This window comes from Hemicordylus capensis, chromosome 4 (assembly GCF_027244095.1).
Source record: "Hemicordylus capensis ecotype Gifberg chromosome 4, rHemCap1.1.pri, whole genome shotgun sequence".
In the NCBI taxonomy this organism is placed as follows: Eukaryota; Metazoa; Chordata; class Lepidosauria; order Squamata; family Cordylidae; genus Hemicordylus; species Hemicordylus capensis.
Window position 1 is genome coordinate 21,350,668 of NC_069660.1, and position 25,780 is coordinate 21,376,447.

Consider the following 25,780-nt stretch of genomic DNA (forward strand, 5'->3'; position numbering starts at 1 on the left):
GCCACTGTGTGACTAGATACCCCAAGGGAGCAAAGAGGCAAGTGGTGATTCTCTTAGATTTAGCAGGGGGAGAGCAACTGGCCCTATCCAACCCCAGCACAGCATCCCTCCCATGGCTGTTGCTGGTGTTTGCCTTATGTTTCTTTTTAGATTATGAGCCCTTTGGGGACAGGGGGCCATCTTATTTATGTTTTTATTTTTCTATGTAAACCACTTTGAGAATTTTTTTGGAAGAGCGGTATATACATATTCGTAGTAGCAGTAATAGTAGATAGGCCTTGTGCCTGATCCAGCAGGGCTGTTCTTATGTTCCTATCTGTACCATACATTTGAAGGACATGTATTCAGGTTCACTTTTAAAAGAACACAGGTACAGTCATTCATACAAACACCTGTATGATTATACAGATATCTATACACTTGTACAGCATAACGCCTGAATTGGGCTTCTGTCTCCTCCCTAAAATGTGCTGTGCCGAGGACAAAACATACATTCTAGACCCCCGTATAGCAGCACTTGTCTCCCCCAATTTCCATTTGAGCTTAATTATCAAAAGGGGGTTGTGGTGTGGGACTGGGATCTGAGTCTGTTAAGTACCTAGCAACATCCCTCCCCTTCTGCCTGTTCTGCTGCTCTGCAGGATCAGAACAGCTCGGCCAATCCCTTCCTACTACCACAAGATCGGTGTGCATTACAACACAGAAAGAAAGCATGTCATGAATTGTTACACACACACACACACACACACACACACACACACACACACACTTTCCCACCATTTTTATGTGAAAAGAAACAGTCTTGGGCACAAATCAGAATAGGATTCAGAGTGCTGCACATCTTTTTAAAAAAAGAAACTTCTCCTTGGAACATAGGAAGCTGCCATAAACTGAGTCAGACCATTGGTCTATCTAGGTCAGCATTGTCTTCACAGACTGGCAGCAGCTTCTCCAAGGCTGCAGGCAGGAATCTCTCTCAGCCCTATCTTGGAGAAGCCAGGGAGGGAACTTGGAACCTTCTGCTCTTCCCAGAGCAGCTCCATCCCCTAAGGGGAATATCTTACAGTGCTCACACTTCTGGTCTCCCTTTCATATGCAACCAGGGCAGACCCTGCTTAGCTAAGGAGACAAGTCATGCTTGCTACCACAAGACCAGCTCTCCTCTCCTAAAATGACCAGCTCTCCTCTCCTTGACTGCCGCATAAGCTGCTGTTGAAACTTGCGGGACAATCAAAAGCAGTTTGCTGTGCTACACCAATAGCTAGAGAAACAAAAGCCAGAGGTGTCACTGTGCACATAGACTGGTCCATCTAGATTCAAATTTACACTCAATGGCTCTCGGGTTTCGGACAGGGTTCTTTCCAAGCTCTACCTGGCCATGCCTGGATTGGACCCCGGACCTTCTGCACAGAATGAATGTGCTCTTCCGTATGCTAGGGCCATAATTTACTTTATACACATAAATGAGCTTTTCAGAGTGTGGTGAATACTAGCTGGGGACAATGCAAGTTATCATCAATAAATATTAAAGTACATCACACAAAAGTCACTTGTTTTTTACAGAGGGGCTTAGGATGGAGAAAGCAGTGTTCCTTAACAGCAAGGGTCACAGACTTTAGTAGAAAAATTAAGCATATAGACAGGGTTACTGGAGTGACTACAGTTGTGCCTTCAGAGTGCAGTGATGAGAACTACAACAAGGACTGTGATGAATCATTCAAGATTCTCCGATGGTCTTTATGGTTTCACAAGATGCATCTAGAGTGACTTTAAATATTCATTCTTAATTTGTGGTACAGATGTGAGACGTGTGAGTGAATCCGAAGGCTAGATCTTGCAGTTCCATTTAAACTAAGATGATAGCGTTAAGCCCTGCATTTTGTATGAAGTGGGTGAAAAGCATCAGCTTTCAAACAGTGACTACATTTAGTGAGAGGCTGAGATCCATACAGTGCCATGATTTACATACTGGGGGTTTGAAGTGGAAGACTCAGCTAAAAGCTTTCGGCTTTGCAATGAACTGAGGACAGTTTCACACATTACAGTGTTGAGATGTGCTCGTGAAATATTTTGCATGTAAAAAATATAATGCCGCGATGCAAGAAATGTGTGCACTGACTGACACATATTGAGGAATATTACTCAAGGTCATCCCACTGAAATTAAAATGACAAGTTGAGCATTTCTTAAATTGTCCTTTTAATTTCAGCAGGACTACATTTGAGTAATTTTTCTCAGTCAGCCAGCCACTGACTACAGAGACAATCATCGGAGAACTAGGTTTGCTCATAGTTCATTCATTAGTGTTCATTGGGCAACAAACAGCCCTTTGCTAACATGTGAAGGCATCTTGAGAAGCCCTTGGAAAGTAGTTCTCTCTCAGCCCTGATTATTGCCAAGAAATGTGAGTAGTTTCGGTCCATGACATTCAAGAGCAGAAGTTGCATTGAACAGAACTGGGGCACAAAACATTACAACACACAAAACCTCCTCACACATAATGTACAACACTCGTATAATCTGTGTACAGTGTACACAGGTACAGATCTGTATGCAGGCACAGTTATTCACATGTTATGCTGGACACAGGTACAGCAGAACACTTCCTAGCTGTAGCCTGCATTTCAGGGTATGTGTGCCCACTTTTAAAATGAACACATGTACAACATATTGCGGCTGTTCACACAACCGAAAACCGTGAAGGAAAAGTGTCCTAACCAGGTTTGGAAACTGTGCTCCCAATTTTCAGTTGCGTGGGAGCAAACAGCTAGGTAGGAAGAGAGGGGAATGATTGTGTGGGAGGCAAGAGCTGGGTAGGACAGCATCATCCTACCCAGCTTTCTTACCCAGCATTTGACCAAGGCAGGAGGAAAAGCCACGGAGGATGTGACAGTGAGCCGGGTCTCATGATCAGTGAGACCCGATTTTGGAGGGTGCATGGAGAGAGCGGGCTAAGCTGCCCACACGGATCAGCCATCCACACGATTGCCAGTTCCGTGACGGAGCCAGTGGGGGCTGGGGAGCTCGGGGGCCACGCAGCCCTCAGAAGCTACAGTATGTAGCTGCATTGCGGTGGCACACGATCCGTAAAACGCAGTTAGCAGAGTGCTCACTCCACTAACCTCATTTTAGGGGAGGCGGTTCATAGGCGGGCTAGCTGCCTTTGAACCACCAGGTTCATCCGTACTAGGGAGACCCCCAGAGCCGGGAGGCAGCTTTTTGCCTTCTCTCTGGGGATCTACTTGTAAGTAACCGTGGTGCGGAGCCGCACCGTGGCTACTCGTGATTTTTAAAAACAGGTTTGCGGAGCACTCACTCCGCAAACCTGGTTTTAGGGCAGGGGTTGTTAGGCAGGTTACCCACCTAGGAACCACCGGACTCGCAGCCAAACCCGGTGGTTCACACAATGGGGTAAAATCGGGCTAGCCTCTGCTAGCCCGATTTCGCCCCATCGTATGAATAGCCTCAATGTGTGCACTCAAGAGTATGTTTTCCTAATCTCATGGGTAGGGACAGCATCATCCATACTGGCCTACCTGACATACAGTTTCGGTCAAATACATCACATCTATATCTTCTTCTCCTGCAGGAGTTAGCAGGAGTTACCCCTGCTAACTGGGCAAAAGAGGCACCTTTTACCGTGGTGATTCTCTTTATTTAGCAGGGGGAGAGTAACTGGCCCTATCCACCCCCAGCACAGTACCTCCAGTGACTGTTGCTGGTGTCTATCTTAAGTTTCTCTTACACTGAGGGAAATAAGTATTTGATCCCCTGCTGATTTTGTCTGTTTGCCCTCTGACAGAAATGACCAGGCTATAATTGGAATGGTAGGTTTATTGTAGCTGTGAGAGACAGAATAACAACAAACAAACCCTCAAAAGCCCAGTGCCCAAAAGTCAGCGATGGATTTGCATTGTAGTGAGGGAAATAAGTATTCGATCCCCTATCAACCAGCAAGATTTCAGGCTCCCAGGTGTCCTTTCACTATAAGCAGGTAACGAGCTGAGATGAGGAACACCCTCTGTAAGGGAGTGCTCCTAATCCCAGCTTGTTACAGTACCTGTATAAAAGACACCTGTCCATAGAAGCAAGCAATCACTCAGCTTCCAAACTCACCACCATGCCCAAGACCAAAGAGCTGTCGAAGGATGTCAGGGACAAGGTTGTGGACCTGCACAAGGCTGGACTGGGCTACAAGACTATCACCAAGCAGCTTGGTGAGAAAGTGACTACAGTTGGCACGATAACTCGCAAATGGAAGAAACACAAAATAACTGTCAATCTCCCTCGGTCTGGGGCTCCATGCAAGATCTCATCTCGTGGAGTTGCAATGATCATGAGAACGGTGACAAAGCAGCCCAGAACTACACGGGGGGAACTTGTCAATGATCTCAGGGCAGCTGGAACCATAGTCACCAAGAAAACAATTGGTAACACACTACGCCATGAAGGACTGAAATCTTGCAGTGCCCGCAAGTTTCCCCTGCTCAAGGCAGCACATATACAGGCCCGTCTGCAGTTTGCCAATGCACATCTGAATGATCCAGAGGAGAACTGGGCGAAAGTGTTGTGGTCAGATGAGACCAAAATCAAGCTCTTTGGCATCAACTCAACTCGCCATGTGTGGAGGAGAAGGAATGCTGCCTATGAGCCCAAGAACACCATCCCCACTGTCAAACATGGAGGTGGACACATTATGCTTTGGGGGTGTTTTTCTGCTAAGGGGACAGGACACCTTCACCGCATCGAAGGGACGATGGACGGGACCATGTACTGTCAGATCTTGGGTGAGCACCTCCTTCCCTCAACCAGGGCATTGAGAATGGGTCATGGATGGGTATTCCAGGATGACAATGACCCAAAACACTCAGCCAAGGCAACAAAGGAGTGGCTCAAGAAGAAGCACATGAAGGTCCTGGAGTGGCCCAGCCAGTCTCCAGACCTTAATCCCATAGAAAATCTGTGGAGGGAGCTGAAGGTTCGGGTTGCCAAACATCAGCCTCGAAACCTTTCTGACTTGGAGAGGATCTGCAAAGAGGAGTGGGACAACATCCCTCCTGGGTTGTGTGCAAACCTGGTGGCCAACTACAAGAAACGTCTGACCACTGTGATTGCCAACAAGGGTTTTGCCACCAAGTACTAAGACATCTTTTGTGAAGGGATCGAATACTTATTTCCCTCACTACAATGCAAATCCATCGCTGACTTTGGGGCACTGGGCTTTTGAGGGTTTATTTGTTGTTATTCTGTCTCTCACAGCTACAATAAACCTACCATTCCAATTACAGCCTGGTCATTTCTGTGTCAGAGGGCAAACGGACAAAATCAGCAGGGGATCAAATACTTATTTCCCTCACTGTAGATTGTGAGCCATTTGGGGACAGGGATCCATCTTATTTATTTATTATTTCTCTGTGTAAACCGCCCTGAGCCATTTTTGGAAGGGCGGTATAGAAATCAAATTATTTATTTTTATTTATTTATTTATTTAAAAAGAAAAGAAAAGAAAATATAATTGCTTAGGTAACAAATCTTGACAGGTTGGCCCTATTCAACCCTGTTGTATTCTATCCAATGAGGCGATTTTCATGATGGAGAGAAACCAGGCTAAGAGAGACCAGCCTGGTTTCCCCCCATTGTGAAAACCACCGGGCTCACGGATGAGCCTGGTGGTTCAAAGGCGGCTAGCCCGCCTATGAACCGCCTCCCCTAAAATGAGGTTAGTGGAGTGAGCACTCTGCTAACTGCGTTTTACGGATCGTGTGCCACCACAGTGCAGCTCCACACCACGGCAACACACAAGCAACCTCCCCAGGATGCCCCACACACTCACCGGGGGCACCCTGGGATTTTTGGGGGCCAGGCAGCCCCCAATCCCCACCACCACTACTGGCTCTGTGACGGGCTCAATGTTTGATCATGTGTGGGGAGAGTGGATCAAGACCGCTCTCCCCACATAAGCCCTGCAGGCGCTACACACCGATCATGTGTCTTTTATGTTGGATTGTTTAGAAGTTTGTCTTACTGGGGATCCTGTAGAGAGTGTGAGGGGTGGAGTCAGACAGGAAAGGAGGGAGAAAGAAAAAGGAGAAACAGCATTGTTTCTGAATAAACTTTTAGTTAAATCTGTCTAAGATTACTTCGTGTTTGTGAGGGAAGCAGCAATAAAACAAACCTGCGGTCCAGTGTTGATCCAGTTTTTGGTTTTTATCTTGTGTTTCTTTTTAGATTGTGAGCCCTTTGGGGACAGGGAGCCTTATCTATCTATCTATCTATCTATCTATCTATCTATCTATCTATCTATCTATCTATCTATCTATCTATCATTTCTCTATGTAAACTGCTTTGGGAACTTTTGTTGAAAAGCAGTATAGTAGTAGTAGTGGTAGTAGCAGCAGATGATGGCGGTGGTGGTGATTGACAGGTAGCCATTTCAGACAACCAGTCTGGCAAAAAACCAGAAACAAACAAAACACCCTTACCTTCTGAATTTGCTACACTTGATTTATAAGCGAAAAGATTTGACAAGCCTTTGGTGGCAATCCTCAGCACACTTGCCTAAGCCCCATTTAACTCAGTATGATTTGCTTCCGAGTAGATAGTGATACTGATAGTACTGTGCAGAACGGTTGAAATCCTATGGCCACTTACCTGAGAGCTAGCCTCATGCAACACAAAGGGACTTACTTCTGATTTAACACACAAAAGGTTGAGCTGCATGTAGCTACTAGCAGGTCCACAACCATTCAGCTCTTTTGAGTTACATGGGAGCTGATGGTGGCGGTTTGCCCCTCTCCCCCAGGTTTTATTTCCTCCAGATTTTTGTAAAACTGTTGTATCTGCCTACAGGTGTTCTGGTTATGCATCTATAAGGATCATAACATTTCCAACTCGTTCAGAAATTTGGAAATTTCACACTCGACTACTATCTACTCCAAATGTAGCAAAACTAGCCATGAAGCAGTTTTTGATAGACTGCCCTTGACTGAAATTTTCTGTCAGGATCTGCTGCTTGGACCACTGTCATCTTTTTCCTGGAGTAGAAGAGGCAGACACAGCGGTAGAAGCAGATAGGTTGCAACTTCTCTGTAACATGACCCAGAAGTGTGTCACTTGTATTTGACCAGCAACAAAGGCCACACAGAAGACAGAGGGCTTCTTGACAGTTGATTGTAAGGTTCGGGCAAGTAGGTCACCATTTAATGGTTTCCGATGAAACATGAGCAAATGTGTCTTGTTAACACAGTGACTTATTTATGACTCAGTCCTATACTGTAAGTGTGAAGACATCTGCTAGTTGTAGAAGTAGTAGTATGGTTTGGATTTAGCTCGAAAACTTGATTGCTGTCAGGTTCCAGCCTCAGGCCTCCTATGAAACCAATTGCCTTACATTTATAAACACAGTCCAGAGGTGAGATGTATGCCAGAGCCAAGGTGGGAGAAAATAAAAATCCAGGGCATGAGGGGAGAATTTTGAGCAGGGGTGTAGTGGAGGGGGGACGCGCAGGGACAGAGCGCCGTTCTTGGGCAGACAGTTCTCTGGCTCTTGGGGTGGGCGTGGCCATGATGGGGGCTGTCATGGAGAGCACCTTCTGCACTTCTGAATTTGCAACTACATCACTGATTTTGAGTATAATAGGGCAGTGATGAAACAATGGATGGTCATAGATAAACTGACGAGCTAAGAAATGGGCAGGAATGGTCCACGAATGTCAACTCCCATTGCTCAAGAAATGGGTTAAAAATGAAATCTAAGGGAAGTATTTATAAGAATCACAGGAAATGAAGTACCTTGAGGAAAGAGAAGAATGTTGACTTCAATCTTTTGTCATGGGGACTGTTGCAAAGAGGGGGAAACCTGCTTTGTAGAGCGCTGGAGGTTCTGACTTGCCATCTGCCAGTTCACTACTCCAGCCAGGGACAGCAGCTGAGGAAAAGACATTATTGTCTCATTAGAATTATCTGCTATTCTCCTTCTCCTTAGACACCCTGACTAACTAAGCGAGCACAGACTAACTAAGGAGGCCCTGCGGGGACAGGAGCCTACACTCAGTCATGCATGGTGTGGAGAAAGTGGATAGAGAGAAATTCTTCTCCCTCTCACATAGCATTAGAACCAGGGGTCATCCCATGAAACTGATTGCCAGGAAATTTAGAACTAGCAAATGGAAGTACTTTTTCACACAATGCATAATCCACTTGTGGAATTCTCTGCCACAAGATGTGGTGACAGCCAACAACCTGGATGGCTTTAAGAGGGGTTTGGATAACTTCATGGAGGAGAGGTCTGTCAGTGGCTACTACTAGTCAGAGGGCTATAGGCCACCTCCAGTCTCAAAGGCAGGATGCCTCTGAGTACCAGTTGCAAGGGAGTAACAGCAGGAGGGAGGGCATGCCCTTAACCCCTGCCTGTGGCTTCCAGCGGCATCTGGTGGGCCACTGTGTGAAATAGGATGCTGGACTAGATGGGCCTTGGGCCTGATCCAGCAGGGCTGTTCTTATGTTCAACTCCCTCAATCCACCTATGCATGCACTGTTGTGCCACAGGGATGCTTGTGCTCCAGAAGTGATCTGTAAGGTTGGGAACATGTTGAACAATGTGTTTCCACTCTCACAGAGTGCTTCCAGAGCATAAGCAGTACTCAGAAGTCTTAGCCCTCTTGTGCATGCGTAGGAGGATGGGGGGCTGCATATGGGGTTCCTGGTGTGTCATCGCAGGGCATCATTAATCAGGATGTCCACTGTATTGTTCTCTTCCTGGAATAAAAATATCCAGCCAAGGCAGCCTAAGACATTCTAGTACCTGCGGCAGAAAGTCCAAATGCAACACCCACTTCACCCCAGATATTCAGTAACTGAAAGTATTTTCAGTTCCCGCCACCCCACTAACTGGCCATCTAATGCCGCAGCAGGGAAATGACTTGATTAGCAAGCCAGAGGTTGTCAGTTCGAATACCCGCAGGTATGTTTCCCAGACTATGGAGATCACCTATATCTGGCAGCAGCGATATAGGAAAGATGCTGAAAGGCATAATCTGATGCTGCGCGGGAGATGGCAATGGTAAACCCCTCCTGTATTCTACCAAAGAAAAACCACAGGGCTCTGTGGTCGTCAGGAGTCAACACTGATTCAACGGTACAACTTTGCTTTAACTGGTGATAGAGCGTGTGGTGGTGTCCCAGCTGCAGAGGGTCTTGGATGATACAGATTATCTGGACCCTTTTCAATCTGGATTCCACCCCGGATATGGGACTGAAACTGGCTTGGTCACTCTACTGGATGACCTATGCCTGGTACTAGACAGGGGGAGTGCATCCCTGTTGGGTTCTGCTGGGGAGTGCATCCCTGTTGGGTTCTGCTGGACCTCTCAGCAACGTTCGATACCATCAACCATGGAATCCTTCTGGACCACCTCTCAAGTATGGGAATCAAAGGTACTGTGTTGGAGTGGTTCCAGTCCTTTCTTGGGGGGAGGGTCCAGAAGGTGGTGCTGGGGGACTACTGCCATTGGCCTGTGGGGTCCATGGCCATTGGCCTGTGGGGTCCCGCAGGGTTCGGTCTTGTCCCCCATGCTGTTTAACATCTACATGAAACTGCTGGGAGAGGTCACACGGGGACTTGGACTGAGTTGTCAGCAACATGCGGATGACACTCAGCTCTATCTCTCCTTGTCACCTTATCCTAGGGAGTCAGTGGATGTCCTGAATGGGGGGCGGGGTGGGGGGCTGGAGGCCATGATTATTATTTATTATTATTATTTATTTGATTTGTATACCACCCTTCCAAAATGGCTCAGGGCAATTTACAATTAAAACAAACCACTAAAACAGTAAAGAGCTAAAACAAATTAAACAACAACATAACAATTAACAATTGTAAAACATTTTAAAACAACAATTAAACAATTACAATGATTAAAAACCCCAAAATCGGGTTTTTAATTTTAAAATAATCCAGATATTAAAACCCCCCAAATTTAAGAAGCTGAGAAAGCTTGGGTGAAATAATGGGTTTTCAGGTGTTTTTTGAAAATTGCCAGAGATGGGGAGGATCGTATCTCAGCAGGGAGTGCATTCCACAATCTCAGGGCAACGACCGAGAAGGCCCATCTCTGTGTAGCCACCAAACAAGTTTGATGGGTTGGATGTGGGCTAATAAACTGAAATTGAATCTAGACAAGACGGAGGTACTGTTGGTCAGTAGGAGAGCCAATCGGGATGAGGAGAGTTTACCAGTTCTGGATGAGGTTGCACTCCTCTTGAAGGAGCAAGTACACAGCTGGGGGTTATTACTGGACCCGGCTCTGCTTTTAGAAGCTCAGGTGGAGGTGGTGGCCAGGGGTACCTTTGCATGGCTTTGGCTAGTGTGCCAGCTGTGACCCTTTCTCGAGAAGGCAGATCTGGCCACAGTTACCCATGCCTTAGTCATGTCACGGCTGGATTACTGTAATGCACTCTACATGGGGCCGCCCTTGAAGAATATCCAGAAACTGCAGCTAGTGCAAAATGCAGCAGCTAGGGTTTTATCTGGAGCTGCCTGGTGGGAGCACATCCCACCCATTTTGAAAGAGCTGCACTGGCTACCAGTTTGTTTCCGGGTCCAATTCAAGGTGCTGTTTTTGACCTTTAAAGCCCTTAACGGTTTGGGCCCAGGATACCTGAGCGACCGACTGCTCCCAAGGGTTGCTGCCCGCTTGACGAAGTCATCTGACAGGGCTCTGCTCTGGGTGCCGACCATGAGGGAGGCTCAATTGTCGTGCACGCGGGACAGGGCCTTCTCTGTTGCTGCCCCCAAAATCTGGAATGCTCTCCCAGTGGCTATCCGCTCCTTGGCTTCCATCACAGCTTTTAGAAAGCATGTTAAATCTTGGCTTTGCCCCCAGGCTTTTATATGATTGTCTCTGCTGCTGCTTCTTTGTGTTTTGTACTATTTTTATGCTTGTGTTTTAAATTTTTAATCAGATTTGTTTTATATTTTTAGCTTAGTATTTTAATTGTGTCATTTTTATAATTTTGTTTTTAATTCTGTGTAAACCACCTTAAGATTGTTTTAATGAAAGGTGGTACATAAATTTAACAATAAATAAAATAAAATAAATAACTGGGCAAAGAGGCACCTTTTAAAAGTGATGATTTTCTTTGTTTAGCAGGGGAGAGCAACTTGCCCTATCCATCCCCAGCACAGCATCCCTCCTGTGGCTGTTGTGTCTATCTTCTGTTTCTTCTGCAGACTGTGAGCCCTCTGGGGACAGGGAGCCATTTTATTTATTTATTTGTTTGTTTGTTTCTATGTAAACCGCTTTGGGAACTTTTGTTGAAAAGTGGTATGTAAATATTCACTGTATTCATATTCGTATGTTGCCCTTCCAGGGCACCTCACTATCGGATGGTCCAGATCAGTTGTTCCACCCTGCTATATGGTTGGGCCAGTCCTGCTAGCTGTCATAGTGCCACAGAAATGTATCACAACGCCTGTGATTGATCGGTGCAACAGTACAGGCCAATTGACATCAAGTAAAATGACTGGCTCTGTGCAGAAAAGTAATATGTAGGGCTGCAGCAACAATGAGCATATGCAGTTGTCTTACACTTGGTAGATTGCCTGATGTTTGGCTAGATGGGAGAAACCATTGGCCCATCTAGCCCAATAATATCTGCCATGAATGGGAAGCAGCTTTCCAAGGGCCTCGGGTGGAAGTCTTAACCAGCTGGAGATGCCAAGGATCAAACCTGGGATTTTCGGCATGCAAAGCCATGTGCTCTACCAATGAGCTTTGGTCCCACCCTCAGCTGGATGGAATGTCCCTTTCCCACTACAGCCTCAGAATATGTGCTGCTGCTGCTTCAGAACAGCAGAGAGCTTTCTGTGCACATCAGGCCTGCTTAGCTTTCTGCAGATGTTGGCCTACAACAACAACTCCCATAATCCCTGGCTGTTGGCCACTTGGCTTGGGATTAGGAGAGCAAAGACAACCACGGGGCTCTGTGGTCGCCAGGAGTCGACACCGACTCGACAGCACACTTTACTTTACCTAGTTCAAAAACAGAATGGGGGGGGGGAGTGGAGCAGGCCTGCTGTAAACTCTGCCTTAAAAAATAGATTTGTAAATTAAAAGCAAGGGGTCAGTGGTGTAGGGAGGGCATCGGCAGCCCATATTCACACAGGCTGTGGCCTCTCCCCCACGGCGGTGGTGACTCCCCACCCCCTGCCTCAGCAGTGGCAGCTACTCACCATGCCTTAGCAGGGCAGCATCCTCCCTGCCCCCGCAGGTGGCAGCATGCTCCACTTGCCACTGTTGGAAACTTCAGCCCTCCCAGAGCTTTTAGCACTCCCTGCCACCAATTCCTGTGTGTGGCTGCCCTCTACACTTCCCTTCCTGCAGCCTGCCTGCCCAGCAATGTTTACATAGAGTGGGCACCAGTATCAGGCTCCTATTGAAAAGACTTGTTCCCCCCTTCATATAAATATTAATGAGGCAGCAGCCAATGAAAAGGCCTGCCTTTGTTTTCATAAAGTGGGCAGAAATTGAAACAACCTTGAAATTACCTGATAGGAGGTATCATGTGGATTGACTACCCTATCAACCAGTCAGAGTGGCCAGAGGGACAGGCCATCTATTTTGAGAGAGGCAAGACAAAAAGAGAGCAGGAATTGCCATTGTGTTTAGCACTGCAGTGCTTGTAGGAACCGTTCCTCCTGCATTGTGTGAGGCATGGACTTGGAAAATAAGATGTTCAGTTCAGCAAAAAAAACAAACTCCATGGTTAATATAGGACTGGACAACATTTGAGTGGTGGTGAGTATATTTCCTGTACCCTTGAAATTTGTCTCCCTGTCTGCCTTTGAATGAATGTGCTTCAACTTGTTTGTATTTGAGAGTTTTTCTTATGTTCAGAAACCAAGCTATCCCTCAAGGCAGTTGTGTTTGCAATATGTCCCTAAAGTAAATATCAATTGCATGAACCCTTTTCAAAAGCTTCTTCTATCCTATGAATAAATATGCTAGCTTTGCTTTCCCCCACCCCACACAAAATGAATCATTTCCATCTACTTAAAATGGTGGATGGCTAGCTTTGCTTTGTAGGTTTTATAACTGAAAATACAGTATTTAACATTCAGCAACTGTTGGTCTTGAGGATTCCTACTTTTCCTAATAAATTTATAGTAAATCTTTCAACCTGTTAGCCCAAATTTGATGGTTCCCTTCTGAAGACTAGAGGAATGTTTTCTCCCTTGGAGTTGCATATTGTTCTCTCCTGCCTCCTTAGCAGTTCTGTTTATTCAAACATCATTAAGTCTTCTGCGGTTGCATTAAAAAAGAGATCACTCACCTATTTTGTCTACCTTCCACAGTAGATCTTGAGTTGATGGAGGTTTGTTAAAGAGAGATGGAGAGTAATTTGGCTAGTGGATGAGAAGGGTTATGTGGTGAGTGATCATATTCCAGAAGGGAATGGACCACACATTTAAACTAGTTTGAAACAGCATTCATCATTTGGGGTCTCCAAAGCTCTCCAGAAAAACAATGGGAACTGCAATTTTGTGCAAATGCTGAGAAGCCTTTATTAGAACCCCTTCATCAAAGAACTGCAGCTCCCAATGCCTGGGTGGTGAGGGACCATGATTAAGCAGGTTTGATTCTGGCTTAAAATGGGTAGTGTAGACATGTGAGTTAGGGAAACTGCACCTGTGGAACACTGATTTTTATCAAAGACCTGAAAGGAACTGGCATGCCTCTTCTTTTTGGAACAGTGCTCCTCCTCCAATTTGTGCAAATAATGTATTTGTGTGTTTTGTCCTTAGACTTTTATTTTATTGCAGGAGCTGGTTGTTATTGTGAAGGGCATGTTGCTAATATGCAGTATGTTGGAAATAAACATACCTAATAAGGTCGTTTGTGAAATATTCCTGCATTGGTATTGAGGAGTGTCCCCTTTGTCTTCCCGTGTCCCATCCCAGCTTGTTCCCAAGGTTGCTACAACCCCCAAAAGCAACCTTTCAGGGAGCTGCGGGGAAGAGAAGTGGGGGAGTTTTTTGGCATCGTCTTCTATATGCCCAAGCCACCTAATGGCACAGTGAGGAAGTAACTTGCCTAGGGAGCAAGAGGTTGCTGGTTCGAATCCCTGCTGGTATGTTTCCCAGACTATGGGAAACTCCTATATTGGGCAGCAGTCTCTCATACTGTGCAGGAGGAGGCAATGGTAATCCCCTCCTGTATCCTATCAAAGAAAATCACAGGGCTCTGTGGTTGCCAGGAGGACACCAACTTGACGGCACAACTTTACCTTTACTTTCTATATGCAAACGGGAGTTAGTTGGTGTTTTTGGTTTTTTTGTGGGGTTGTTGTTGTTGTTGTTGTTTTGCACCGCCTACTTTGGCTCTGCCCTGCCTGGCGCCCACCCAGTCCCAGGAGTCACCAGCCACCACTGCTGCTACCGGTGACATCCTAACGCTACTGCAGACTCGTGTTCCACCGCCATGAGCATACTTGCACTTCCACAAGTTGCACAACTTGTGGCATGCCTCGTTTATTTTAAAGGAAACTTTTGTGCAAGAGTGATATAGTGCAAGGGTTCTGCAAATCCCCCATTTTTAGCAAAAACTATGCAGACTTTTTGTGCGAGTGCAATGTTGCTTGTTACATAAGCAGTTCATTAGTCAAGAAGCCAGCCACTGGCAACAATTCCAGAGTGGTGTAATGGTTAGAGTGCTGGACTAGGACCGGGGAGACCCAAGTTCAAATCCCCATTCAGCCATAAGAAAAAAACTAGCTGGGTGACTCTGGGCCAGTCACTTCTCTCTCAGCCTAACCTACTTCACAGGGTTGTTGTGAAAGAGAAACTCAAATATGTAGTACACCGCTCTGGGCTCCTTGGAGGAAGAGTGGGATATAAATGTAAAAATAATAATAATAATAATAATAATAATAATAATACACTTCCAGGGTGGGAGGAGTGATTTGCTGCAGGAAGTGGCAGGGTTGCAATGAGTTTAAAATCCTCATCCATCCACAGTGCAGTCCCAAACTAGATTTCCCCACCTTGTGACTGATGGGAGGAGATGCTTGTTCTTGTGGTAGCAAGCATGAATTTGCCCCCTTTGCTAAGCAGGATACACCCTGGTTTGCATTTGAATGGGAGGCTGCATGTGTGAGCACGGTAAGATATTCCCCTTAGGGGATGGGGTTGCTCTGGGAAGAGTACTACTACTACTACAGATATTTATATACCGCTCTTCCACCAATGTTCTCAAAGAAGTTTATAGAAAAATAAAGCAATTCAAAGGGATGCTGTGCTGGGGCTGGATAGGGACGCTTGCTCTCCGCCTGCTAAATATAAGAGAATCACCACTTTAAAAGGTGTCTCTTTGCTCAGTTAGCAAGGTATCTGCATGTTTGCATGCATGCAGAAGGTTCCAAGTTCCCTCCCTGGCATCTCCAGATAGGGCTGAGAGAGACTCCTGCCTGTAACCTTGGAGGAGCTGCTGCCAGTCAGGGAAGACAATACTGAGCTAGATGGACCAATGGTCTGATTCGCTATAAGGCAGCTACCTATGTTCATATGTTCCTGCTATTTTAAAGGAATACAAACACACACAGGAGATGATATGTGTTTGACATCTTGCCTATTTTGACCCTATTCTGGCTCTTTTAATAGCCCAGCAATTGATGAATTATTCCTGCCCCTTCCAGCTGCCAATATTCTTTGTTTTGTTTTAAATATATGATTGCAGACATGGTCTTGCCTTTTTTCTTTTTCTTTTCTTCATAGCGACTAGAAGATTTTTAAGTAAAGTTGTGCGATCGAGTTGGTTTTGACTCCTGCCGCCCACAGAGCCCTGTGGTTTCCTTTTGGTAGAATACAGGAGGGGTTTACCATTGCCATTTCCTGCACAGTATGAGAACATGCCCTTCAGCATGTTATCGCTGATGCCCGATATAGGTGTTTCCCATAGTCTGGGAAGCATATCAGTGGGGATTTGAACTAGCAACCTCTTGCTCCCTAGACAAGTTACTTCCCTGCTGCGCCATTAGGTGGCTCCAAGAAGATTTTAGGCACTTTATAATTCATAATAATGGATGATCAGTGGTGCTGTTAATAACCCAATATCCCATCTATAAAAGAGTAGTTCTCTCAAGTATGGTGTGTCGCAGGTATAGCCGAATGAGTGAGCTTTGTTAGGGTACAGGAGAGTAGATAATCATAAAGATTTCAAAGGAACTGGGCATCCTTTATAGATCATTGGTGCAGCAGGAATTATAGAACCGTTAGTGAGTGTAGTTTCTATCCTTTGAGAATATTTCTCTCAGATGTACATGACACTTGATTGGGCTTTTTATTGGCTGAGTATATCCGTATGTGGGAGAGTTAATGATTTTGATATATAAGCTCCCTTGAACACATGGAAAGATGTGATATAAGAAAAGAAAAATATATGAACTATATTTTTCTCCCTGTATGCCAGGTTTTTATTTTTCTACAGGTATTCCTATTCTTTTTCTTTTTAATTTGTGCATTGGTTTTCTCTAGAAAGCATATAAAATATATACTTACATATAGAAATGACCATTTTCAATTGAAACAGTGTCCATTTTATAATTTTGAATTGAGATCCACATTGAATTGAGCATTTTACATCTCAGATTCATTTCAGGTGTGCCCCATTTCCCTTCATTGCCAGAAGCTGGAAACTAAAGGCAGAATGTTGTCAGGAAACAATAGTTTCCTGATTCCCCTCTTCTCCTTCAGTGTGATTTTCAGGCACTCAGATATGCCAACAAGGAGGAAAGAACATCACCTTAGAACTGGTTGCAGTGACCCAATAGGTTTTCCTATTCTGTCTCCAGCCTTATGATAATTCACAACCTTTCAGTTGCTTAACTTCCTAAATCACATTTGTTCTCTGTGATGCAAGACTTTTTCTTCTCATTCCCACTGGATTATCAAGTATTGTTGAAGCTGGGCACAGGCTGTCAGGTGGCAAAAGTGTGAAGATTAAACAACCTTCTGGAAGCCTGTTTCTGTTCAAAAAAGGCCTTTTCATCAGGGAGAGCCAGTTTCCAAACAGACTCAGGAGACTGTAAAAGCTTATTTAATACTATTTTAAAATCCCATTTTCTACGGAAGGCAATAAAAGTTCACATTTGCCATTAAGAAAGCCTGTGCCTGGTGCTTCGTTATTTTCATAGGCTTGGGAGCGATTTTGGTTTTGCATGAAATTTCATAATGTATCCTTTTAAAAAAAATAATTTCCCCTCGTATTAGTACATTTGGCATTGTGCCTTCTCTAGGGAGTAGAGGGGCAAGATAAAGGCTCTTTAACTAACTCCAAGTAGTAAATCATAGCTATCAAGAATTATGGGGGAAACATTCCTTTTTTACAAGATAACCCAAAGCTGTCTTTATCTCTGAGAAACAGGATTCGCCAAGTATTTTAGCAGCTTGTTCACACTGCTATGGTTTAGCTTGCATCAGCATTTTTTATTATAAATTCCTTTCTTCACACAGGTTTATTTCTCCGCTTAGGGGAAAAATCACTTTGGACTCAGAAGTCTTGGGGAAGATTGGCATCATTTCAGGATCTATTGCATCCCCCCAGCACTTGTCTACTAAAAACAAACCCACTAGTGCTGGTTGTTTGCAAATGTTAACAAGAAGAGAATATATCTTTCTGCAGTATCTCCCCCCCTCCATCTTTCTTTTCATATAATGGGCAAATTCACACTTAATACAGAACCCCACCTCCCTCAGCACTTGGAGTACACTCTCCCCTTCCCATCCCAAGTGTCTACTTTCTTTGTAGGTAGGCAGGGGTTCCCAACCATTTTAAACAAGTGTACCCCTTCTCTGTATTGGGCAGCAGCGACATAGGAAGATGCTGAAAGGCATAATCTCATACTGTGTGGGAGGAGGCAATGGTAAACCCCTCCTGTATTCTACCAAAGAAAACCAAAGGGCTCTGTGGAAAGAGACTCCGGGTCTCTTTCGATGCCCGGAGTCGAAACCGACTCTATGGCACACTTCACTTTACTTTACCCCCCTATAGCTCAGGTACCCCATGGAGATTTTATGTGTTTGTGTGCATTCATATAAATGTGTACACAAATTTAAATGTTACCCAATTTTGAGACAAACTACTCCAGTCACTGGCTTACAACCAGACTAAGTTACTCATGAGTACTCCTACTGAAGTTAATGGGACAAGTTTACTTGTCCTATTCATTTCAATGGAAGTACTCAGTGTTCATTTTCTGAAGCCTGTCTGTCAGGCTGAGGGGATGGCTGCGTTGAGCTTCAGCATGTAGCCAGCCAATCAGGAGCAAAAGAGAAGGGTTTTCACCTCCCTCTCTCCCCTTCTGCAGTGGACTCATCACTGAAGATGCAACAGTTTCAAGCCAATGATCCTCAGATGGGGAACAAATAGGGTGGCTGCAGTGTGGGCAGCCAGGAACCTTTTCAGACGGCAACTTTACCGCGACTTTATTTTGGGAGAGTGGGTGTGCGGTCACATATTAGCCAGATTTACCCCCAAATCTGTGTGATATTTCAGAGAGCACTTCACAGATGATTTGAGGTTTTCCCTCTGTATTGAAACCTAGCCCAACTTATGTCCAGGGTAAAAAAAAAAAAAAAACCATTCTTGCATTGGAGTATCCATTATGCCCTGAACTCACAGTAAAGTCTTGCCGTAAAGCCTGCTGTCTGAAAAGCCTCTGAGTACCCTCTGTTGGGGACACCTGTGTTAGGATTTGCCAAGATTAGATTGGTGGGTTGGATAATCATGACCAATCTCAGCATATTCTAACCTACTTGCTCCAAGGAGGGAACTCAGGATCGGAAACTAACTTCAACCTTTGGGTTCAGATCTCGGATTCCCTGTGGGAAGTAGGTTGGAATATGCCAAGAATGGTGGGTTTGGACATCACATCCAATCTTAGGATATCTTTATTCTAAGGAAGCATGTGGATGGGAGGGGGATGCACCTCCCTTGGGAGAGTTCGTGCAAGCCCCAGATTCCGTGTGAAGCATTGTCAACCCACCCGTTGACAAATGAATCAGGGGCTTAAGCCACAAAAATATTTTGTGGCAAAAAAAAATATGGGAAGGACAAGAAAGAAGTCACAGTGTAGTTCTTGTTCATAAGGGACAGGATCCAGAGTGGTACATGGAGAGTGTGGTGCTTCACTGGATTCTTGTGGGCCTCAGAGTAGTCGGGGAGTTTCCAGGACTTTTTTCTTTTAATTTATTATAATATTTTTATTGCATATTACACCCGATTTTGTTTATACAGAATGGCTTTGAGTGAAAACAAACAAGAGGAAAAACTGCGGATCAGGTGCCAAGCAAGTCAGTCCTATTTGCCATACAAAGGCAAGCTGGTCACTTGGCATTGTTGGCACACATTTTTCCCCAGCCCTTTCTTGTGGTGTTTCTTTGCAAAGTGCATATTCCTCAGGAACTTAGGATCTTCCCCCTTCAGAGATTCATATCTATTCAACCTGGGTTTTCAAAATGCCATTTATGTGCTACTTGAGAGACTGGTTGTGAGTAGTGTTGTTCTTGGACTCAAGCCATGGCTCAAACCTTCACCTCCGGCTCCGCCACTGCTCAGGACAAAACCGGAAGAGAAGCAATCCTTGCAAAGCACCCTGGAGAATCAAAACCAACACAGGCACTGGGGAGTTTCCAGGACTTTTGTCCTGCTGCTCAGCTCTTTGTCCTCCTGAGCCTTGAGGGCCATTTGTGGGCAGCTGAGTGAGCTAGCCTTATGATTGGCTTGGTAATTTTACAGTGGTCCCTTGCCAACCACAAGGGTTCCATTCCTGGAAAGCCTCACGGCTGGCGAATTTGCAGTAGGTGAGACATTGAAAGTAATGGGAAATGGGATTAGGGGAACTACAATTGGGAAAGTACCTTAAAATAAAGAAAAAATAGAACAAATCCCCTGACCCCCTGAACTGTCCAAAATCACTCCTGAACCCCCCCAAAATTGGCCCCTGACCCCCAGAATGACCCCGATGCCAGAAATTCTCCCCCAAAACCATCCAATTTTTTAAAGGCACCAAACCATGAATATTCAGGTCGTGGTTGGGGAGGGTGGTGACAGTTTCCCAATCACGGTACTCAAATTCATGATTGGGAAACCCGCGATAGGCGAGGAATGACTGTATTTGTACAGAGTTTGACTCCACCCCTTTCTTCACCCATTTCCTCCCTCCTGCTCTTTATTTCCTTTTCCTCAGCTCTGCCCTCTCCTAGTAATGCTCCTCTTCTCCTCTCGGGTGCTTCTCTCAGCATTGCTTGGTGGACACACCCACTTTCTTCAAATAAAGGTGTAATCTCTGTTAAGTATCCAACTCCCAATAGTTCCATCCACACTGTGTTCAACACTCGTACAATGAGTGTACATTGTACACAGGTACAGATCTGTACGCAAGTATAGTCATTCACATGTTATGTTGAATGCAGGTTCAGAAGTACACTTCCTATCTGTCCTATGCATTGAAGGGCCTGTATCCAGGTTCACTTTTGAAATAAACACAGATAGTCATTCACACAAAGACATGTATGAGTGTACAGATATCTGTACACTCATACAACACAATGTCTAGATCAGGCTAATCTCCCCAGGTTTTCTGCTTTGTTTTTGGACTCCCCTGCATGTTTCCTTACTTTGGCACTTCTGAGGCCATCCCCCTCACTTCTCCAACTTAGGCCACTTCTCATACTTAGGAGAACTTTAGGAACATTTTGTTACACTCTGTGATAAGTAGTAATATTTAAACATACACACACACACACACACACACACGAAAGCCCACAGTGGACCGGGTCTCACGATCAGTGAGACCCGGTTCCTAGCGGTGAGCGGGAAGAGCGGGCTAAGCCCACTCTCCCCACTCACGAGTGGGCAGGGAGCCCGCCCACACCATGGCTGGCTCTGAGACCAACTCCAAGATGGCCAACCCCGAGACCGGCTCCGAGATCCCCGGAAGCCCCAGTATGCCCTGCGCGAGTGTGCAGGGCATACTGGGGAGACCCCCGAGCAGGGAGGCTGCTTTTAAGCCTCCCAGCCAGGGGTCTACTTGTGAGTAGCTGCGGTGCGGAGCCGCATCGCGGCTACTCATGAGCAGATAGCCCGGGTATGCGGAGCACTTGCTCCGCGAACCCGGGCTAAGGGGCGGGCTACAGGAGCAGGTTAGCCTCTCCAGAACCACCGGGCTTGGCTGCGAGCCCAGTGGTTCTGACGATCACAAAAATTGGGCTAGGATTTTCCTAGAAAATATAGAAGCCTCTGCAAATCTCAGAAACTCTTATATTCTGCAAAAGTGTATAGTGGATACACCAGCATTTCCCACTGCAGTTCATTTCCACTGAGGCCCAGTCTCTTGATACTTTGTCCTATTCCAGCAGGGGAGTTCTGACATGGGAGTTCTTATGTTCTTTTTACTAGTCTTTATGGTTATAGGCTATCTCCAGGTTCAGTGGCAGGATGGATGCCTCTGAATACCAGTTGCAGGAGAGAGAGGATGCCTTCATTTCTTGGTTGTGAACTTTCTGATGGGCCACTGTGGGAAACAGGGTGCTGGACTGGGTGTGCTGAAACTTGTACTGGACAAGTTTCAGACCCCTGGTTTACTCTATAAAGTGCTAACAGTGAGAATCAAACCTCAAGCAGACAGATGCCCCATGAAAACAGCACTGTACAGCACAAAGAAGATGGATACTTGACAGATATTGCATGAGGCTGACAGTCAGAGACATCCCCAAATTTACCCTCTACCAGTGGTTCCCAACCAGGGTTCCTCCAGATGTTGCTGAACTACAATTCCCAGCATCCCCAGCCACAATAAATTGTAGTTGGGGATGCTGGGAGTTGTAGTTCAAGAGCATCTGGAAGAACCCTGGTTGGGAACCACTGCCCTGTACAGTGAGATGGGATTTTTAAAACTCTCTCCCAGATCCAAACCAGTTGTCAGGATACCTCGTTACCTAGTTGCCTGTATGGCCCTGGGGAGTCTGGTGGGGAGCGTGGCATCCCTCCTTTGGGGCTTCTGTCTTCCCCCCCAAAGGGAGCGGGGGTGAGATGGTTCAGTCGGGTCCCAGCGGGGTTGAGCAGGCAAGGCAGAGAGAGCTGCAGGAAACAGCTCCGGTGGGGCTGCCATGTTGGGAGTGGCAGGAAGTGAGACCAGGGAGGGGTGGGGCTTGGAGTAGCCCTGTCAGCTCTATACTAGGGTATTTAAAGCCAAGGCAGCTTATGACGAGGGCTGCTCGTCATGGGAGCCGCAGTTCCCCTGGAGAGGGAACCAGCTCGATGCAGTGATCCAAGAGGAGGACTAAAGTGATGAAGTAATCTCCTCCCCTGGCTTACTCTGAGGCTGACTTTGGCTGTTCTCACCCTGGGAGTTTGGAATCAAAAAGGACCAGGAACACACCACCTCCCTGTTGGAGCATGACACCAATCACATAGTCCATTCAACACATACACCCTATTCAGAAGCCCCGTCCACACGTTATGTTCAATACTTGCACACAGGGGCGTAGCTAGAGGAGAGGGGGCCCCTGTTCTCCCCTTTCCCCAGTGGCCCCTCAGAGTGAGGGAGATAATGAAGCAAATAGGGAGGGGTGGAGCTGGAGGGCCCTCAGGAGCTGAGGGCCCCAGGTTCTTTGAACCCACCCGCTCAATTTTAACTACGCCTCTGCTTGCACAATCCAGCCCTGTTCTGGTGTTCAAATGTAGAGCGAGTGAATACGAATGCAGAGCTCAAAACCTGATGGTCATGGAAACAGGGCTGAACATGCTTAGGGCTCTCACCTCTTCAGCCTTAAAGCATGAAGAGTCCAGCAGAAGGATGACAGACAGCCCAGTGTCAGAAAGCTCTGTTGGTTTGAAGGTCATGGATTTTCCAACAGGACAATGACCCAAAACACACAGCTAAAAGCACCCAAGAATGGCTAAGGACAAAACATTGGACTATTCTGAAGTGGCCTTCCATGAGCCCCGATTTGAATCTTATCAAACATCTATGGAAAGAACTGAAACATGCAGTCTGGAGAAGGCACCCTTCAAACCTGACACAGCTGGAGCAGTTTGCTCAGGGAGAGTGGGCAAAACTACCTGTTGACAGGTGCAGAAGTCTCAGTGAGAGCTACAGGAATCGCTTGTTTGCAGTGATTGCCTCTAAAGGTTGTGCAACAAAATATTACGTTAAGGGTCCCATCATTTTTGTCCATGCCATTTTCATTTGTGTTATTATCTGAAACTAGTATCTTTCAGCCCGTTAAATTAACGGGCGCTAGTAACCTTCTCCGCCCTCCCCCGCCGCCTCCTCCCGCCTGGGCCCACCGCCTCTTCCGCTGGCTTCCCCCACCGCCTCCTCGCTTTGCCCGGCCGTCCGGTGTCGGCGGCGGCCACTTGTCCTCGGTGCGGCTGCCCAGCAGCGGCCGCTTCTCCTCGGCCTGCCGCTGCTCCTCCTCCCGCCTGGGCCCACTGCCTCCTCCGGCCGGGGCCGGCGCCATCCGGGGCCGCTGCCGCCTCGCCCGGCTTCCCCCGCCGCCTCCTCGCTTTGCCTGGCCATCCGGCGGCGGCAGCCGCTTCTCCTCGGCCTGCCGCTGCTCCTCCCTCCGCCCGGCGTCGGCCGCTTCTCCTCGGCCTGCCACTTCTCCACCACCCGGCCAACATGGCGGCCGGCGCCTGCGTCCGTGTCTCCCTCGCCGTGTTCTGCGCATGCGCACCACGCATGCGCAGAACACCCGAAAAAGACACGGACGCAGACACCAAGCATCTTATTATATAGGATATTCTGTTGCACCAAAACTCTAAAGCAAAGTCTGATCTTCGTTAAATGCGGAATAAACAATGATGGGTGCCAATTACATTTGTCAGTTTCAAGTTATTTCAGAGACAATTGTGGGTTCTTCTTTTTTCGTGGAGGGGTACCAACACATTTGTCCACATGTGTACCTGCCAACAGGTCCGTGCACACCCCTAGTAGATGGGAATCTACTGGTAGATCTCTAGGATTTGCTGTTGATCAACAACGATTTTTATAGTTTAACAATAGAAACAAAAAAAGGGTTTCCCCTCTTCCCTCAAATAAGACATCTAAAAGAAATAAAGCTTGGGGGCGAATCTGGAGTAGATTTTTGTGGGAAAGGGCTGTGCCCATAGTCAGTGGTATACCTGACCAATGGCTGTGGATACTTGGAATTGTTCCAGTAAGATTATACATGAAAGAGCCAGCGTTGGGTAGTGGTTAGAGTGCTGGACTAGGACTGGGGAGACCTGAGTTCAAATCCCCATTCAGCCATAAAACTAGCTGGGTGACTCTGGGCCAGTCACTCCTCTCTCAGCCTAACCTACTTCACAGGGTTGTTGTGAAAGAGAAACTTAAGTATGTAGTGCACCGCTCTGGGTTCCTTGGAGGAAGAGCGGGATATAAATGTAAAAATAATAATAATAATAATAATAATGATAAATAATTGTAAACCAGTGGAGTTCAATGACTCGCATGCTGATCTGTCAGAAGGCATATTTCTTGGAAGAAATTCCAGGAAATGTCCTGATAGAGTGGAATTTTGCATAGTGACAATAGACTGAATGACTGGGCCTTGTGGACCTAGTCATCTTGCTGTCAGAGAAAGTGGGGACAGTCTTCAGTTTCACCTCCCACAAGTTTGGCCAGAGGGTGTGAATCACAATTGACTATTCCAGATGAATAGTCAAGATGCTCTGTTGAAGGTTCAAAATACCTGCTTCAGAACAGTTTGAGCAGGAAGTTCATAAACTGCATTTCCTTTAACTGCCCGATTGCTACCACTGCTTACTTGCTTTATCTTTATTAGTCAATTCATACGCTGCTTTTCTACATCAGCATATGCTCAAGGCGGCTGACCATTTTCTGAAACAATAAAGCAAACGTTTGGAAATACCACAGTTTATTTAAGCAGTTGATGCAACTGCTAAAAACAGTAAAAAGCAGCAACGGACTATTAAAAAAGAAAAGATTCTTAACTTTAAAATGTTAAAAATAAAAAGGATAGTTTTCAATGCCCATTAAAAAATGGGAAATTAAGGGACCAGGCTATCTCTTTTGTAGTCTTCCATTCTTCAGGTGCCCTCACTAGAGATGCTCTCTCATGTACTCATCTGCTGAACTTCCAATGGCAGAGGAACAGAAAGAAGGACCTTGGAAACAGAGTAGAGTAGTTATTCCCAAAACATCTTTTTTCCAGCTTTGTAGGCATAATCTTGACCCACTAATTAGAAAACTCAGACATTAGTTGAAAAACTGGAATATGTGTAACTTGTCATGGTTAGCAGAAGCAGTGAAAATGCTGGCACTCCCCAAACAGAATTGTTTGTTTCAGACACTGTCATTTTATTTCGCTCTGATACATTTCTTAACATGTCAAGCTCCTCTGGCTCCCTTTGTGCATAAAAGCAAGAGGTCTAGGCTGAGTGAACAGACATTGAGGCTGTTCTCATCAGCAGACTAGACCAGGGTTGAGCAGCCAATTCCTGGGCTTGGCTGCCTGGGAGAACCATCAGGATCCATGCAGATGCCAGCGACACTGTGGTGCTAAACCCAGCACTGTAGCCCACCTCTTCGTTAAAGGGTGCAAACACACCCTTAACCTGGCTTTGAAGATCGTGCGTCAGCATGAGCAGTCGTGTGAATAGCCCCATTATATAGACCAATTATCAATGGATGTGCAGGGATGCCAAATCTGAAGTTATGATGATTCCTTTTAGTTGAAACAAATGTGATCAATATT

The 25,780-nt window shown here is 46.0% G+C and overlaps 1 protein-coding gene across 1 annotated transcript in view; it reads left to right on the plus strand.

Annotated features, from left to right (window-relative positions):
* The first annotated feature begins 12,686 nt into the window (after window positions 1-12,686).
* Window positions 12,687-25,780, plus strand: part of PMEPA1 (prostate transmembrane protein, androgen induced 1) — a 140,008-nt gene continuing 126,914 nt past the window's right edge. The window contains exon 1 of the mRNA XM_053246223.1: window positions 12,687-12,797. The gene's annotated coding sequence lies outside the window, so the exon portion shown is untranslated. The remainder of the gene's footprint in view (window positions 12,798-25,780) is intronic.